Raw genomic sequence first — 15,960 nt, 5'->3', positions numbered from 1 at the left:
CTTGAGTGTATACCTAGAAGAGGAATTGCTGGATAATGTGGGAATTCGAAATTTGACTTTTTGTGGACCCACAAGACTTTTTCTACAGGGCTGTACCATTTTACATTCCTACCTGCATTGGACAAGGGTTCCAGTTTCTCCCCATCCTCTGCAACACTTGTCATTATAGCCATGTTAGTAGGTGTGGAAGGACTATTGGTTTTTCATAAAGTACATAAGCATAGAGTGTTGCTACAAACTTGGTGGGGGAATTAGGGAGTGTAATTTTATATGTTCCAGGAGGATGGACTGAGGCAAGTTCTGGAGGAGATGAAAGTTTTATACGAGCAAAACCTACCTGATGTGTAAGTTGGTAAGCTGATATTCTAAAACAGTTTAAGAAATATGATATTGATGTCAGATCATCTTAACATTAGTTTTTGGATATGTTTTCTTTTTTTTTAAATTCTCTGTGAGCCTGATCATACCCTAGCTATACAGAAGTAGAAGGATTTGTGTTAATGATTGTTATGTCTCCAGGGACCAAATAGTGCTTGGCACATGGTAGGTGTTCAATAAATACTTCTCGTTTGACTGGTATGACTTGAGCGGAATTAGGGTGGATCCAAGAGAGATGACACAAGAGCAAGTAAGAGACCTAATGAGTGAAGTGTATTGTTTCCGCTGCTTGTTTTCCTCAGGTGAGGCCTTAGTGGGTTTAAAGGGAGAACAGGCAGTTTGCAAATTTAGCAGGAGTAGCAGTGACTTCCGAAAGCTTGAGTGAAGTGGGCTGGGAACTCCTGCTGCAGAACACTACAGCTTGGTAGGTTAGAGGGCTCTGGAGTTGCAGACTGTTCAGAGCCAAGCATGGGAGTGGGCACAGAGGAGAATTTGAGCTGAACAACAGACTTCAGAGCACCTGTGGTTGGGTGAAGAATAAGATACAAGACTACTGACTGCTGGAGGAAAAATGAGTTATTGAGAGCTCATCCTGGAGAGAAGTAAGTCTGCAACTTGAGCTTTCGTCCCTGGCCTTGTTCCGGTAGTGTTTTCATCAGTTAGTTGGGCGTAGAAATCAGTAGTGTGCTGTTAGGGTGTGTGGAGGACACAGGACAGTAGGAACACTTTGCAGTGACTGTTTAAGGATAGATGCTGATGAACGAGGAGCTGATGTGCAAGAGATCTGCAGTAAATGTAAGGGAAATGGAAAGTCCTGCACTCAGGTTCCCAAGTCCTTCATTTGTTCCTGCAACAGATATGCACTCAGCAGTTATGAGCTGATAAAGGGCTCTGGTGTTTCCGTTGTAAACAGCGGAATCAAGAGGTTTGCCCCCGTGGCCACCAACAGTGTCATGCAGAAGGCAGATGTTCAATGCAGGTAATGCGGGTCAGAGTACGTGCCGTGAAGGAAAACACCACACTTGGAGAGAGTGTCATGCACTCAAAATATTGGCAGATGGAGAAATCCGGGAAATTCTCTCCGAGGAAGAGACTCTTCAGCTGGAGCCTGAAGACGCGGGTTTTAGCGAGGAAGTAACTGTGGGCAGAGAGCATTCTTGTTATAGAAAAATAGTTCTATAGGAAACATTCATATGTATTACATAAACATGCAGATGTGTTAAGAACATTGTTACAACATCTTGGACAGAAGCCCAGTCCCTGTTCTACTGCAGCCAACCTCTTTCCTCTTCCTGGTGGCAACCGCTCTCCTGAAGCTGCTGCACGCCCCCTCCCTCCATCTGTCTGCACATTTACTGTAAGTGCGTGAATGAGAAAAACCTTAAACTGCTGGAAGAGATGGAAAGCTCAGATCTGGGGTAGGAGGACTCAACAACGTAATGTGAACTCTTCTCTCCATGCACATATGGTTGCTTAACCTATGACAAAGAGGCAAGGATGGACAGTGCGGAAAACCCTCTTCAATAAGTGATGCTTGGAAATCTGGACAGCTCCGTAAAAGAATGAAATTAGAACATTCTCTGATACCATAGACAAAAGTATACTTGAAATGCATGAAAGACCTACGTGGAAACTTTTAGAGGAAAACATAGGCTGAACACTCTTTGAGGGAATTCTCTGGCAGTCCAAGGGTTAAGACTTGGCACTTTCACTGCTGTAGGCCTGAGTTCGATCCCTGGTCAGGGAACTAAGATCCCACAAGTCGCATGGCACAGCCAAAAGAAAGCACTCTGACATAAATTGCAGAAATATCCTTTTTGATCCATGTCTTAGAGTACCGAAAATAAAAGCAAAAATAAACACATGCGACTCAGTTATACTTAAAAGCTTCTGGACACCAAAGGAAACAATAAACCAAACAAAAAGCTAACAGAGAGGGAAAAAATATTTGCAAAGGAAGCAACTGACAAGGGATTAATCTCCAAAATATACAAATAGCTCATGTAACTCTATGTCAAGAAAATTAAAATAACCAGAAACCCAATTTAAAAATGGGCAAAACAAATAAATAAAAATACAAAATAGAAATGGACAGAAGACTGTAATAGACAGTTCTCCAAAGAATACATACAGATTGCCAGTAGCCACATGAAATGATGTTCAGCATCACAAATTATCAGAGAAATGCATGACAGACCAGCAATGAGGTATCACATCACACTGGTCAGAATGGCCATCATCCAAAAGTCTACAAATAATAAAAGCTGGAGAGGATATAGAGAAAAGGAAACCATCCTACATTACTGGTAAAACTGTAAATTGGTACAGCCACTATGGAGGACAGTGTGGAAGTTCCTTAAAAAGATGAAAATATAATAGAACTACTGTATGATCCAGAAGTCCCACTCTGGGGCATATATCTGGAGGAAACTAATTCAAAAAGATATACATACTCCAGTGTTCATTCCAAACTCCCTTTCCTTCCAAGGTTGCCACATACCATTGAGCAGAGTGGCCCATGCTATACAGTAGGAAAGACGATTGAGTTTTCCACCTTGGATCCATCACTTACTGTCAGATGGCTTTGGTGAGGCTACTTGACATTCCCTGAGGGGAGCAGCTGCTCAGCTTCTGCTGGAGGAACCAGGAGATGGGTTCCCCTCTGTCCCCTCCCCAACAGCACATTCCTTGGCCCTGGTCCACTGGTACTTTGTCTTGTCCAGGCAGAAATGTTTAGGCCTGAGTCCTGCTCCTCTTCAGTCGAGACCCTTCATCATTAGCCTTCCTCTACTCACCATCCTGGGGTCTGGGGCCTGGTGCCCACCTGTCCCAGGCCCACTGCCTCCTGGCCTCCTGCCCACTCTCCAGAGCAGCTGGACCCCTCCCTCCTCCCCAGCCTTACCTTGATTATACCTAATGTCCACCCTTACTAAACTAGTGTTCCACCTAGTGACGGCACGTCCCTGATTCTGCAGAAACAGTGATAATGTACAAATTAATAAGAGTAGTGATCGCTGCCACGTGTACACTTAACAAAATGCCCCTTTACTCTGCCTGATAACCTCCAACACCCACAGCTTCATAAAGTGAGGCTGGGATGAGTCAATTGAGGCTGAGGGTTTAAACTTGATATTTGAGCTGGGATTTGCACACGCGCAACCTGCCTGCCACCAAAATCTAACTCTTTCTGCTGCAGCCCTTGGTTTTTCTTTATCACTGTGGGGGTTAGTTGATATTAGTGCCAGATCAGTGCTGGAACAGCCTTGCTGGGTGTGACCTATCCCTCTTCCTCCCCAGGCAAACAGTCTAATTTGCAGGCTGAGATCACAGTAGACAGGAGATAGATACATGGATCCATAGACAAATGGAGAAAATAAATTGGTTGAAATATATGAGGCTCATTTTGAGGCAGAGCCAGAGTAATAATTCAAAAGGATTCCAGCATCCCGAGCTTTGCCTTATCCACATACTACTACGATTTCTCTTCTCAATGCTGAGGGCCCAGACATGGCCTTTGGGTTCTGCACTCCTACAGATGTGGTTTATTTAAGCATCTGAACGCCAGCAGCCCACCTTCCTTTAGACAGATCTCTTGTGCTCTGACAGCTTCAGAAATTAACCAGGGAGCAGGTGTGGACACAGCAGCCCAAGCACTGCTTGGAGCTGCAGGCTGCACTTGCCTGGGTCCTGGAGAAATTATTCTCCCATTCCTCAGCCTCATTCACAGGCTGAAGACAGCCCCAGGGCCCATCCCTGCCCATGATAAAGAATCCTCTCTCTCCGCCCCGCACACACCCAGGTTCAGACCTGGGCCAATTTCACCACCTTTCAGGTTGGCTGTTGCCTGTCCTCTGATTTCAGTGTTGACCATCTGGTGATGTCCATGTGTAGCGTCTTCTCTTGTGTTGGTGGAAGAGGGTGTTTGCTATGACCAGTGTGTTCTCTTGGCAAAACTCTATTAGCTTTTGCCCTGCTTCATTCTATACTCCAAGGCCAAATTTGCCTGTTACTCCAGGTGTCTCTTGACTTCCTACTTTTGCATTCCAGTCCCCTAGAATGAAAAGGACAACTTTTTTGGGTGTTAGTTCTAAAAGGTCTTGTAGGTCTTCATAGAACCATTCAAATTCAGCTTCTTCAGCATTACAGGTTGGGGCATAGGCTTGGATTACCATGGTATGAATGGTTTGCCTTGGAAACGAACAGAGATCATTCTGTCATTTTTGAGATGTTATGCCCGATGTCCGAATCCCCGAGCGGGAAGAGAGAAGGCTTCCAAGACAATGCAACTCGCAAAAAAGGGAAGTTTATTACTGTCTCGAGCCAGGGCTTTCTGCCACAAACATCACAGTGGTGCAGGGTCAGAAAAGCCCTGGCTCAAGCTTGGTACACAAATTTATAAGATATGCAAAAGCGGTTAGTAGCTGGCTTAAGCGGATTGGTTACATGTTTGCAAAGTAATTCTATCGGTACAGACTTTCGCGGGCTTTTCAGCTCTCCCTTTGTTCTTACTGGGCGCATATTGATTGGCTGGCTCCAGGTTACCTGATGGGGGTAGGGAATCTTACCATTTCGGGGGAAGCTAAAACTTAGGTCCAGGCCGCCCGTCATGGTATTAACTCTGGCAGCCTCACATTCCCCCCTGTCTTCTTGTTCCTGTAGAGGAATCCTTCTCTTCATCCTGAGCTACCATCTGATATTGCTGCCTCAATACCATAATCTGAATGGTATTTAGACGTTCTTTAATAAATGACATTAGCCGGTTTAAAATACAAGGGCCAAATGTGAGTGTTAATAATAGCACTATAAGCGGGCCCAGGAGGGTGGAAACTAAGGTGGTCAGCCAGGGGGAGCGTTGAAACCAAGACTCAAACCATCCCTGCTGGGCCTCCCGTTCCCTCTTTCGTTGCGCCAGCCCTTCTCTTACTTTTGCCATAGATTCTCTTACCACTCCTGTATGGTCTGCATAGAAACAACATTCTTCTCCCAGAGCCGCGCAGACCCCACCCTGTTGGAGAAAAATCAAGTCCAATCCTCTCCTATTCTGCAAGACCACCTCAGACAAGGAAGTCAGAGACTTCTCTAAGTGGCTGATTGATTCTTCTATGCGAGTTATATCTTCATCTATGGCGGCTCGTAGGGAAGAAAACCCTTGGCCTTGCAGAGATAGTGAAGCTATTCCTGTCCCTGCTCCTGCCAGCCCAAGACTGAACAAGGCTGCCATGGTGATCGCACTGATTGGCTCTCTCTTTTGTCTTGGCAATTCTCGGTCCCAATGTGAGTACATAACCTCTTCAGAGTGGTATAAGATTTTTGGCATTACAGCAACCAGAACACAGAATTCTTGACTCTGGTTAAAAACCTTCACATTTAAACATGGGGTTAGCCCAGTATGTGAACAAATCCACCAGCCCCCAACCTCTGGCACAATCCAATTTTTGCCATATAAGCGTAGGTTACTAATAGTCCGGGCACAGAGGGAAGTTTTATCACGTGGCACTGTGCCCAAACAGAGTCCCTGTCCCCAAACTTCATTCATTGTGAGGCCAACCTTGCGTTCTTCCCATCGGCATGGGGGTGGGTTCTGGCCTGAAGATAAGTAGTAAGAGACATTGAGGCCTATGGCCTCATAGAAGGGGGGGTGAAGATTATAACAAAGCCAACAGGACTGGGTTGCATTAGGGTTGGTATGGTTTAAGACCGTAAAGGCTGCATTCACTAAGGCCCATAGGGGGTCCTGAATTGCTGAGCTAATGGTAACAGCCAGAGGGCCAGGGGTTTCTGTCAGTTTGCCTCTGAGGCTAGGGGTAGAGGAGATGTTAAATGTTCCTGGCAAGCTTGGTCTGAAGGGGGTTGGCTTGGGGGTCGCCTTGTGCCCCTGTAATGCTTTGACCAGATTGGGACCTAAACTATGTACCTGCACCGGCTCAATAACCTGTTTAATGATTAAAAGCTCGCCTGGGTAGGGGCCGGGCCAATTTACGTGGAGCTGAAAACCCCAAGTCAGTCCTGAGGTCCAGCGGTTTTCTTTCTTCGCCCGTTCCTGGTTAAATTGTACTCGTACCTGAGGCCCCTGGTGTCTACGGTCCTTGAAGGTGAAGCTAACTAGATCTCTGTTTCCGACATCCCACCTCTGGGGTCCATCACAAGAGGTCACACAACTCCAGCTCCTGCAATAATAGCTTTCTATGCCACCACAGGTTTTCCAGTTATTTTTTACATAGCCCGGGCAAGCCCAAAACCCCAACCTATGGCTTTTTATCCCATCCCTATAGTACTTATCATGGAGACCGTCCTGCTTTGCGAAGAGGCTTGAGAGGTCGAAGTTCAGGTCCGGCCACCAGGTGTTTGGAGGGTGGATTCCTGAGGTCTCATTGAGCAGCTCATGAGTTTGCCCGTCGTTGAGTTTCCATGTGATCTTAGCAGGTTGATGGGGGTTATGACTGGTCGCTCCTGGGTCGATGAGAGCTGCCATCAGCAGGAGAATTAGGAGGTCTCCCAGCGGACAAGTTTCAGTTTCAAAGGATTTGACGGGTGAGGACTCGCCTTCCATTCTGCTCGCGCTTTTTCCTGTTCTTCCGATGTGGCTTGCCGCACGTGATTGCAATGAACCCAGGGTCCAATCCCGTCGACCCGTTTGTTGACTTCTCGCAGGTCTTGGACAGGTCTGTAATCTGTCCCCCCTAGCTTCTTCACCGGCAGTAAGGGGGTGTTCCAAGGGGATCGGCATCGCCTGAGAATTCCGGCCTCCATGAGCCGTCGAATGTGGGGAGTGATCCCCCGCCGAGCTTCTTGGCTCATAGGGTACTGTCTCACCCTCACAGGAACTGCCTCGGCCTTTAGCTCGATGACGACCGGATGTCTCTGTTTAGCTAGTCCCATTCCTGCTGTTTCTGCCCAGGCCAATGGATATTTATGGACCCACGGTTGTACATCTAGTGCTATGGTCTCTGAGGGCTTAGGCGCAAAAAGTCTGTATTCATCCCTTAAGGCTAGGGACAAGACATGTATCGGTTGTCCAAGTCCATCCGTGACTGACATTCCCCCTGGGTCAAAATGGATCTGAGCATTAACTTTAGTCAACAAGTCTCTTCCAAGTAGAGGGGCTGGGCATTCTGGTATCACCAAAAACGAATGGGACACCTGGTGGGTCCCTAGATTTACTTTCCGTTCTGTGGTCCAACAATATCTTTTTGTCCCCGTGGCTCCTTGCACTAAGCTGGCTTTCTTAGACATTGGTCCCAGTTTTTGATTTAAAACAGAGTGTTGGGCGCCAGTATCCACCATGAAGCCAACGGGTTTCCCCTCCACATGTATGGTTACCCAGGACTCGGGGAGGGGTGCCGAGTCTCGACTCCCCTAGTCACTGTCTTCCCCCGCATATAGAACTCGAGTTCCGGGGGGGATTTTCTCTCTCTGGGTCATTCCTCTCCTTGAGTCCCTCTTAGGGCACTCGTTTTTCCAGTGCCCCTGTTCTTTGCAGTAGGCGCACTGATCCTTCTTTAGGGCCTGCCTTTTTGGTTTTTCTTTTTCTCCCGTCCGGGGGTCTCGAGGTTCCCTCAATTCTGTTCCGGCCTTTAACCCCGCAAAAAGAATCTGGGCTAGCTCCTTCTGGTTCTTCTGGTTTTCCCTCGCCCTATGTTCCCTCTCTTCTTTCCTGATCTTTTCCGCTAATTCCCTTTCCTCCCTCCGAATTCGCTCTTCCCTTTCTTCTGGGGTCTCCCTATTATTAAATACCTTTTCAGCTACTTTCAGTAAATCCTGTATTGTCTGTTCTCCCAATCCCTCTACCTTTTGTAATTTCTTCCTAATATCTGGGGCTGCCTGATTCACAAACGCTAACAAAACTGCAGCGCGTGACTCCTCAGCCTGGGGGTCCATAGGTGTATATTGCCTGAAAGCTTCCATCAGCCTCTCTAGGAAGGCTGCCGGGCTTTCAGTGGGCTCTTGCCTTACTAAATTTACCTTTGCCAGATTTGTCGGCTTTCTTGCTGCAGCCCGCAGGCCAGCCATTAGAGTCTGGCGGTACACTCGGAGACGCTCCCTACCTTCCACCCGCTCAAAATCCCAGTTAGGCCGCAACAGAGGAAACCCCTCGTCCACAAGATGAGGCTGGGCGGTTGGCCTCCCGTCGACCCCTGGTACCCGTTTCCGCGCCTCTGCCAGAATTCGCTCCCGTTCTTCCGTGGTGAAGAGCACCTGCAACAGCTGCTGACAATCATCCCAGGTGGGATTATGAGTAAACAAAATGGAATCTAAGAGGTCAATGAGGCCTTGGGGCTTCTCTGAGAAAGGAGGGTTTTGGGTCTTCCAATTGTACAGGTCACTCGTGGAAAAGGGCCAGTACTGATAGGTTCGCTCTCCGTCTGGGTTAGTTGGTCCCACTCGGACGGGGAGCGCCTGAACAGTGGATGAAGGTAACTCTGGGTCCCCAGGGTCTTGCTTACCCCTATCTCCCTTAGTTTTCCCCCGGGTCCCCAATGCCGGTCCCCCCTCACGGTCGGTTCCCGTTGGCCCTCTTAATCCTCTCGGTTCACCTGTGGGAGCTTCTCTCCTCGGAGGGGATTGCAAGGAGGGCACATATGGCGGAGGCCTTATCTCCGTTTCTAGATCTATCAGGTTTGGATAAGATGATTCCTGAAGGACTGGTTTTGGGTCCTCTTTCTTTTTGGTTTCCTCCGGGGGGGTCTCCATCACCAGGACCTGTGAACTGGAGGAACTAGGAAGTTTGTAAACAAAAGGTTTTAACCATTTAGGCGGATTTTCTACTAGATCCTGCCAGACCATGACATAGGGGACTTGACTCGGATGGCCCCAGGGATCAGGAGCCATAATCTTCTCCTTCACAGCCTGTATGATGGACGGTTGAAAGGTGCCTTCCGGAGGCCATCCAACCTGAAAGGCGGGCCACTCTGCAGAACAAAGAGTTATTAATTTACCTTTTTTGACTAGCAAAGACAAGTCATGGGCCCTGGCCCTGACATCCGAAAAATGGTCAGTCATGAGAGAAAGTGGGGTAGATTCTCCCTGCCCCATGGTCAAAGAATAAACGGTAAGGAAGAGAGAGAATAAGTCAGAAGTGAGAAAGAACGATGCACCAGAAGAGAACGAGACTAGAGACAATGCCGGCACACACACACACAAAAACACGGAGAGCCAAAGACAAACACACGGACAAACAAACGTCGGCCGACGACACAGCGCTGGGTTTTCGGGCCCCCTGAATTTTCTTGCCTCCCGGTAGCAGATTCACCTTACCGAATGACGTCCGCTGTTCACCAGGCTCGGGGTCGGGAGAGGAACTTTCCTTTCCGCGGAGTCGGCTGCCCCCCAGCGCGTCCGCTGGCCTTGGCCTTACGCCGGCTTGGCTCCCCCTTTATAAAAAGCCTTCTCGCGGAGTCGGCTGCCCCCCAGCGCGTCCGCTGGCCTTGGCCTTACGCCGGCTTGCTCCCCCTTTATAAAAAAGCCTTCTCGCGGAGTCGGCTGCCCCCCAGCGCGTCCGCTGGCCTTGGCCTTACGCCGGCTTGCTCCCCCTTTATAAAAAAGCCTTCTCGCGGAGTCGGCTGCCGCCCAGCGCGTCCGCTGGCCCCGGCCTTACGCCGGCTTGCTCCCCCTGCTTCCTGAGCACCGGTGTTATTATTTATCCTTCCCCTTTGTCCTGTAAGCGTTCTCTTCTCCCTGTCAAGGGATCCCGGACGAGCCCCCAAATGTTATGCCCGATGTCCGAATCCCCGAGCGGGAAGAGAGAAGGCTTCCAAGACAATGCAACTCGCAAAAAAGGGAAGTTTATTACTGTCTCGAGCCAGGGCTTTCTGCCACAAACATCACAGTGGTGCAGGGTCAGAAAAGCCCTGGCTCAAGCTTGGTACACAAATTTATAAGATATGCAAAAGCGGTTAGTAGCTGGCTTAAGCGGATTGGTTACATGTTTGCAAAGTAATTCTATCGGTACAGACTTTCGCGGGCTTTTCAGCTCTCCCTTTGTTCTTACTGGGCGCATATTGATTGGCTGGCTCCAGGTTACCTGATGGGGGTAGGGAATCTTACCATTTCGGGGGAAGCTAAAACTTAGGTCCAGGCCGCCCGTCATGGTATTAACTCTGGCAGCCTCACAGAGACTGCATCCAAGTCCTGCATTTGGGACTCTTTTGTTGACCATGATGTCTACTCCATTTCTTGTAAGGGATTCCTGCCCACAGTAGTAGATATAATGGTCATCTGAGTTAAATTCACCCATTCCTGTCCATTTTGGTTTGCTGATTCCTAGAATGTCAACATTCACTCTTGCCATCTCCTATTTGACCACTTCCAATTTGCCTTGATTCATGGACCTAATGAATTATCCTATGCAATATTGCTCTTTGCAGCATCGGACCTTGCTGCTATTCGGTCACATCCTCACCTGGGTATTGTTTTTGCTTTGGCTCCATCCCTTCATTCTTTCTGGAGTTATTTCTCCATTGATCTCCAGTAGCATATTGGGCACCTACTGACCTGGGGAGTTCCTCTTTCAGTATCCTATCATTTTGCCTTTTCATACTGTTCATGGGGTTCTCAAGGCAAGAATACTGAAGTGTTTGCCATTCCCTTCTCCAGTAGACCACATTCTGTCAGACCTCTCCACCATGACCCGTCTGTCTTGGGAGGCCCCATGTGGCATGGCTTAGTTTTATTGAGTTAGACAAGGCTGTGGTCCATGTGATCAAATTGGCTAGTTTTCTGTGATTATGGTTTCAGTGTGTTGGCCCTCTGATGCCCTCTCGCAATACCTACTGTCTTACTTGGGTTTTTTGTACCTTGGACGTGCGGTATCTCTTCATGGCTGCTCCAACAAAGTGCAGCCGCTGCTCCTTACCTTGGACGAGGAGTATCTCCTCATGGCTGCCCCTCCTGACCTTGAACGTGGAGTAGCTCGTCTCGGCCCTTCTGTGCCGACGCAGCTGCCGCTCCTTGGACGTGGGGTTTCTCCTCTCAGTCGCCTTCCCTGACCTCGGACTTGAGGTAGCTCCTGTTAGTCAGCAAACACAAGACCGGGAGCTGACTGTGGGTCAGATCATGAACTCCTTATTGCCAAATTCAGACTTAAATTGAAGAAAGTTGGGAAAAGCACTAGACCATTCAGGTATGATCTAAATCATATTTCTTAGGATTATACAGTGGAAGTGAGAAATAGATTTAAGGGACTTGGTCTGATAGACAGAGTGCCTGATGAACTATGGATGGAGGTTCATGACATTGTACAGGAGACAGGGATCAAGACCATCCCCATAGGAAAGAAATGCAAGAAAGCAAAATGGCTGTCTGAGGAGGCCTTACAAATAGCTGTGAAAAGAAGAGAAGTGAAAAGCAAAGGAGAAAAGGAAAGATATTCGCATTTGAATGCGGAGTTCTAAAGAATAGCAAGGAGAGATAAGAAAGCTTTCCTCAGCTATCAATGCAAAGAAATAGAGGAAAACAACAGAATGGAAAAGACTTGAGATCTCTTCAAGAAAATTAGAGATACCAAGGGAACATTTCATGCAAAGATGGATTCGATAAATGGTATGGTCCGAACAGAAGCAGAAGATATTAAGAAGAGGTGGCAAGAATACACAGAAGGACTGTACAAAAAAGACCTTCACGACCCAGATAATCACGATGGTGTGATCTCTCACCTAGAGCCAGACATCCTGGAGTGTGAAGTCAGGTGGGCCTTAGAAAGCATCACTATGAACAAAGCTAGTGGAGGTGATGGAATTCCAGTTGAGCTATTTCAAATCCTGAAAGATGATGCTGTGAAAGTGCTGCACCCAATATGCGCGCAAATTTGGAAGACTCAGCAGTGGCCACAGGACTGGAAAAGGTCCCCAAGCAAGGCAATGCCAAAGAATGTTCAAACTACTACACAATTGCACTCATCTCACACACTAGTAAAGTAACGCTCAAAATTCTCAAAGCCGGGCTTCAGCAATACGTGAACTGTGAACTTCCAGATGTTCAAACTAGTTTTGGAAAAGGCAGAGGAACCAAAGATCAAGTTGCGAACATCTGCTGGATCATAGAAAAAGCAAGAGTTCCAGAAAAACATCTATTTCTGCTTTATTGACTATGCCAAAGCCTTTGACTGTGTGGATCACAATCAACTGTGGAAATTCTGAAAGAGACGGGAATAGCAGACCATCTGCCCTGCCTCGTGAGAAACCTATATGCAGGTCAGGAAGCAATAGTTAGAACTGGATATGTACCAACAGACTGGTTCCAGACAGGAACAGGAGTACGTCAAGGCTGTATATTGTCACCCTGCTTATTTAACGTATATGCAGAGTACATCATGAGAAACGCTGGGCTGGAAGAAGCACAAGCTGGAATGCCGGGAGAAATATCAATAACCTCAGATATACAGATGACACCACCCTTATGGCAGAAAGTGAAGAGGAACTAAAAAGCCTGTTGATGAAAGTGAAAGAGAAGAATGAAAAAGTTGGCTTAAAGCTCAACATTCAGAAAACTAAGGTAATGGCATCTTGTCCCATGACTTCATGGGAAATAGATGGGGAAACAGTGGAAACAGTGGCTGACTTTATTTTACTGGGTTCCAAAATCACTGCAGATGGTGACTGCAGCCATGAAATTAAATGACATTCACTGCTTGGAAGGAAAGTTATGATCAGCATAGATAGCATATTAAAATCAGAGACATTACTTTGCCAACAGAGGTCCAGCTAGTCAAGGCTATGGCTTTTCCAGTGGTCATGTATGGATGTTGGACTGTGAAGTTGGCCTGTGAAGAAAGCTGAGCGCCAAAGAATTGATGGTTTTGAACTGTGGTGTTGGAGTAGACTCTTGAGAGTCCCTTGGACTGCAAGGAGATCGAACCAGTTCATCCTAAAGGCGGTCAGTCCTGGGGGTTTCTTGGAAGGACTGATGCTGAAGCTGAAACTCCAGTACTTCGGCCACCTCATGTGAAGAGTTGACTCTTTGAAAAAGACCCTGATGCTGGGAGGGATTGGGGGCAGGAGGAGGAGGGGATGACAGAGGATGAGATGGTTGGATGGCATCGCCGACTCAATGGACATGAGTTTGAGTAAACTCTGGGAGTTGGTGATGGACAGGGAGGCCTGGCGTGCTGCGATTCATGGGTTCTCAGAGACTTGGACATGGCTGAGCGACTAAAGTGTTGCCTGTCCTGCGGGATCAGAAATGATAGGTTTACATTACACTGTGAGTTTGGATCAGAATGTGCTCTTGAGCCAATGCATGTTCCCTGCTTCTTCCCAGCCTTAGCCACTAGCTGGGAAGAGAAAAAAACTCATTGCTCTTTCCTGGGAGCCAGGCTGAGGCAGGTTGAACATGCGCTCCAGCTGTTCTCCACACCCAGGTTACATTTAATCACAGCGCAGTGTCCGCCGCACAGACACAGGGCAGGAGTCCCCTCACCGTGGGGAAGTGACCACAGCCCGTGACCGCATGCACGCCAACCCGCCCCCTCCCCATCTGTGGGGACAGACCCGTGACTCAGGGTCTTGCGCTCTTTTTCCCTCCAGTGAGGGTCCAGCTCGTGGCCTCACCACGTGATGTTTGTACCCTGGTAATGTCCCTGGCAGCTTTCTCTGAACCTTACCACCTGGCACCCGGGACCTGAAGTGCTGAGGGCTCTCCCCCTTCACTGTAGGCGAGCCGTTTGATTTCATCTCCTCTCGAGTCCGTGGCAGAGAGGAGAACAGTTCCACAGAGTGAGGGAGCAGAATCTAGGCTGCGGCGAGGAGGAGAGCGTGGGGCTGGGCAGCTCCTTCAGGGTGTTTGGTTCTGGGTTGAGCACCGTTCAGGCTGCAGGGGAAGGGGGCAGCATAGTTGAGGGAGAGGGTTTTTTTTTCTTTAATATATTTTGAAGTGAAGGATAATTGCTTTACAGTGTTGTGTTAGTTTCTGCCAAACATCAGCGTGAATCCGTCGCAGGACAGAGGGCTTCTTTGTCTTTAAAGATGGCAGCCATCTTGTTCAAAGCCTCTTGGTCCCTGCTTTTCCTACTGTCAGACGCTGTTTTCCCAAGCAAGACTAGATACCCTGTTAGCTCAGTTGGTAAAGAATCCACATGCAATGCAGGAGACCCTGGTTTGATTCCTGGGTCAGGAAGATCCACTGGAGAAGGGATCAGCTACCCACTCCAGTATTCTTGGGATTCCTTGGTGCTTAGGAATTCCTTGGTGCTTTCCTCTGGTAAAGAATCTGCGTGCATTGCGAGAGACCTAGGTTCTATCTCTGGATTGGGAAGGCCCCCTGGTGAAGGGAATGGCTACCCACTCCAATATTCTGGCCTAGAGAATTCCATGGACTGTATAATCCATGGCATAGCAAAGAGTCAGATACGACTGAGTGACCATCACTTTCACTTCTCATGCTTTTTATAAATGGCCTTTATTGTATTGAGTAAATTTCTATTTTATTGAAAATTTTTTTACCATAAATGGATTTTGAATTTTGTCAAGTGTTTTTATGCATACTCTTACTTTTAGTTCTTACTTGAATGTTGGTAGAATTGAGCTTTGAATCCGTTTGATCGTAAACTTTTAACTTTGGGGAGTTTTTTTTTTTTTTTAATTAATATTTGAATCTCCTTATTTATTACTGGAGTTTTGAGTTTTTCTACTTTTGTATTTTTTCTTGTTTTAGTCTTGACAGCATGTATGTTTCTCAGAATTTATCTATTTCTTCTAAGTTTTCCAGTTTGTAATTGTTCATCAATAATAATAGTCCCTCATGATTATGCTTCTTTACTTCTGAGGTATCTGTTGTAATGTCGCTTTCCTTTCTGTGTTTATTTCAGTTTCCTCTCATTTCCTCTTACCTTAGGTAGGCTTTATTGATAATATTTGTTTCTTTCAAAAAATGCACTTCCAGTTCTTGCACGTGCACCCTGGGCATTCTGGCACACAGGCAATGTGTTTAGAGGTGAACACATTGCTTAGCAACGTGTTGCTTAGCAACGATCGTTGCTTAGCAACGATCATTCTGGGATGTAAGATTCTAAACCGTTGAGCTTCCCAGCTGGGAGGTTGTGGCGGGCCGGCTCTGGCTTACCTCTAGTGCTCCTGTTGGGTTTAGGGGCCTGTGAAGAGCCGAGGGGGAGGTGAGGTGTGTTTGGAGTCTGTAGGCTCTGTGATGAAGAAGACTTTTGGCTTCAGGAGTAAGAAGGGCAGCTCGCCCTTCGGCTCCTCCATCAGCCCGGGGAGAGACGGCAGTCATAGAATCAACTTTCAGCCCGGGTACCGCATCCGAGACAAGGACCTCGGAAAGATCCACAGAGCTGCCAGCGTAGGCAACGTAGCTAAAGTGCAGCAGGTCCTGTTGCTCGGGAAGAGTGGCCTGAATGACAAGGACAAGATGAACAGGTAAGCAGGGAGGAAGGGCCTGGCAGGGGTCCCTCCTGTGAGTCTCCCCTCCAAGGCTGTTGGACACCTTCCTGGGATCCAGCGCCCCACAGACTTGATAGGCTGCAAAAGCCTTAGCTGGTTTCGGACCCGCTTATAATTCCCCTTATAGAGCACTTTACTGGCCGTTTTAAAGTTATTTAACTGAATGTCAGTAATCACAGAACTTAAATAAAAC

At 47.6% G+C, this 15,960-nt stretch overlaps 1 protein-coding gene and 1 long non-coding RNA gene across 3 annotated transcripts in view; one reads left to right on the top strand and one right to left on the bottom strand.

Moving 5' to 3' along the window:
- Window positions 1–15,960, top strand: part of LOC122682162 (putative ankyrin repeat domain-containing protein 19) — a 224,115-nt gene that overhangs the window by 82,752 nt on the left and 125,403 nt on the right. The gene's annotated exons all lie outside the window — the stretch shown is intronic.
- On the bottom strand, window positions 1,434–15,843 carry LOC122682183. 2 transcript variants are annotated; one of them, XR_006337251.1, is made up of 3 exons: window positions 15,433–15,843; window positions 11,231–11,383; window positions 1,434–1,516 (listed from the first exon to the last, which is right to left on the bottom strand). It is a non-coding gene; the product is annotated as an uncharacterized LOC122682183 (long non-coding RNA). The 2 variants fall into 2 exon arrangements; XR_006337252.1 differs by lacking the exon at window positions 1,434–1,516 and adding an exon at window positions 4,388–4,429.

Source organism: Cervus elaphus, chromosome 23 (genome assembly GCF_910594005.1).
Source record: "Cervus elaphus chromosome 23, mCerEla1.1, whole genome shotgun sequence".
Classification (NCBI taxonomy): domain Eukaryota; kingdom Metazoa; phylum Chordata; class Mammalia; order Artiodactyla; family Cervidae; genus Cervus; species Cervus elaphus.
The sequence above is the reverse complement of the archived record's forward strand: the minus strand, read 5'-3'. Positions and strand labels throughout refer to the sequence as shown.